General features: G+C 45.9%; 1 non-coding gene across 1 annotated transcript; it reads left to right on the plus strand.

Annotated features, from left to right (window-relative positions):
* The first annotated feature begins 602 nt into the window (after window positions 1-602).
* On the plus strand, window positions 603-677 carry Trnat-ugu (transfer RNA threonine (anticodon UGU)). Its single transcript has one exon. It is a non-coding gene; the product is annotated as a tRNA-Thr (tRNA).
* Window positions 678-2567: the final 1890 nt, after the last annotated feature.

Raw genomic sequence — 2567 nt, forward strand, 5'->3', positions numbered from 1 at the left:
TATACTCACAACACCGCACACGCGAAGCTGCTCCGGCGTAAACAAACAGGCACGCGCACCACAGCGCGGCCGGCAGGCAACACGGTCCGCACTGTGTCACTGCCGAAGGCAGACTGAGAGCCACCGCGGGCACAGAGGATAGTGCGTCTGCAGGGACTTATCCCTTACACGCTCCCCGTGAGATCCAGGGGATGATGATGATGATGATGATGATGTTTGGTTTGTGGGGCGCTCAACAGCATGGTTATCAGCGCCCGTACAATTACCCAATCTTTGCTCAGTCCAGTTGCGCCACTTTCCTGGATGATGATGAAATGATGAGGACAACACAAACACCCAGTCATCTCGAGGCAGGTGAAAATCCCTGACCCCGCCGGGAATCGAACCCGGGACCCCGTGCTCGGGAAGCGAGAACGCTACCGCGGTGCGATCCACATTCCCAACATGTCCACACCACTACATTCGTAGTACGCCTAATACATGTTTGCCCATCATACTCATTACTCGTGGCAGATTAATCTACCACGTCCCGTACGAGTTCGGGCATAGCGTGTGCGTTCGCACAAGAAGGTCAATGGCCTTGCAGACGCACTATCGTCTGTGCCCGCGGTGGCTCAGATGGATAGAGTGTCTGCCATGTAAGCATGAGATCCCGGGTTCGAGTCCCGGTCGGGGCACACATTTTCAACATGTCCCCAATGAAGTACATCAACGCCTGTTGGCAGCTAGGGTGTCCATTTAATTATCATTTCATGAAATGAGTTTCTGACAAGTTCCCTATAATTAAGGATTTTCAAATCCACGTCCAGTAACTTATTTCCGTATTGAAATATAAAGATCACAGAGTACCCTGTGAGGTGCCTATGAACAGACTACGGTAAGATTATTTAGACGTCCTTATTCTTTTTTAACCGAGCTCACAACAGTTACTAGATCGTCACTGTACGCGATCACAGATATTTTCATTCATCTGTTGTACTTAACAAACTGAACAGGCAGAGAACAATCGCAAGTCTCTAGACCATCGCTCTACGTCAAATAGGAATTCCTCTCTCAGCTTCTAGCTTCGTTTGCCAGTGGATAGTCTTCCATTCCTGATATGTCACAATCTGTCTATGACAAGGTGTGACTTTCTGCCGCAGATTTTTTTTCGTGATAGCTACGTTAGCTATTATACTTGCGTTCCAGAACGGCTACGGCACCAATCATTAAATCAATTACGGTAGTTCGCTCGGATGGGTACCATGTAGCACGTTTTTACGGCATTCACGCCCGTCTCAGTCATTAGACACTACACCTGACCTGGATCGCAGAGCTACGTGAAGTTCTAATGCCTTCCAGCGCACAGAAACGACTACAGAGCCGTGCGTGCTGATCGTGCCGCTCTTGTGAAATGATTTTCTGGAGAAGTTAAGTGCCTATTATTCGAGAGGAACTAAGCGAGATTAACCTTTGTGTAAGTGAAGATACCAATTAGACTCAATGCAAACATAGATACATTGATCTACAGCTTTGTACAAGAACTCACGAAATCGATGTTACTTTTTTTTCGTGACTCAGACAGCTTCTTAACAATCTACTATTATGATATTATGACTGGAGCTCTAGTCGTTTTCTAAATGAAATGGACCTGATTTCCAGTACTGGCTATATATGCCATCATCATACACTGTGATGGGTCACTGTTATAAATATGTACACTCAGGCAAGGGAAATCCCCATTGCATATCTCAGGTTTAGTAGTAAAAAGGCCAAGTGAACAGCCCTTCAGAAACTGAACACATCAAGCATGAAAAGAGAAGAAGGTGTATCGACCTGTGAAAAAATAAGCGAAATATAAATAGCGCACAGTCGAAGCAAAAGATGTGCAATATCATGAGAATCAGTAGCCGAATGGGCAGTTCATAATTTTGTGGAAAAAAAAGAGGCACGAGGAGATTTTAACACGGACCTCCTCCTTCACATTTCAGCACTGTGACCACATAACCACGACCCCTGACTATTCAAATTCGCTTGATGTTGCACATCTTGCACTGAGACCGTTCACTGTTTCGATCTTCCTTCTTTTTACACGATTCATTACACCTTCTTCCTGTTTTAATGCTTTATCTGTGTTCAGTTTTTGACGGGCTATTCACTGGTCCATCTTACCACTAAATCTGAGGGGTTGCGATAAGGAGTTTCCCTTGTGGGCATTACATAGAGGTAACAAAATCGAGGGATACCAGCTACGAGGGCTGTTTGGAAAGTAAGGTCCGACCGGTCGCGAGATGAAAACCACAGTGAACATAAAAACATTTTATTCGCATCAGTTAGGCACACATTCCAATTACCTCTGCAAATAGTCTCTGCTCCGACTTAGACATTTGTCATGGTGGTGTACCAACTTTCCATTACCCTCGGCACAGAATACAGCCGCCTGTGGTTTCCGCTAATTCTCTACGCTGGTCTGCCTTTCATTGTTTGTGCCAAAGTGTTGTCTTCGTAGCCAGAGGTTCATGCGAGGAGAGATGAACAACGGAGGAGCCAATTAAGGGCTGTACTGCGAGTGATCAAACATTTCCCAT

This window comes from Schistocerca cancellata, chromosome 2, assembly GCF_023864275.1.
Source record: "Schistocerca cancellata isolate TAMUIC-IGC-003103 chromosome 2, iqSchCanc2.1, whole genome shotgun sequence".
Lineage (NCBI taxonomy): Eukaryota > Metazoa > Arthropoda > Insecta > Orthoptera > Acrididae > Schistocerca > Schistocerca cancellata.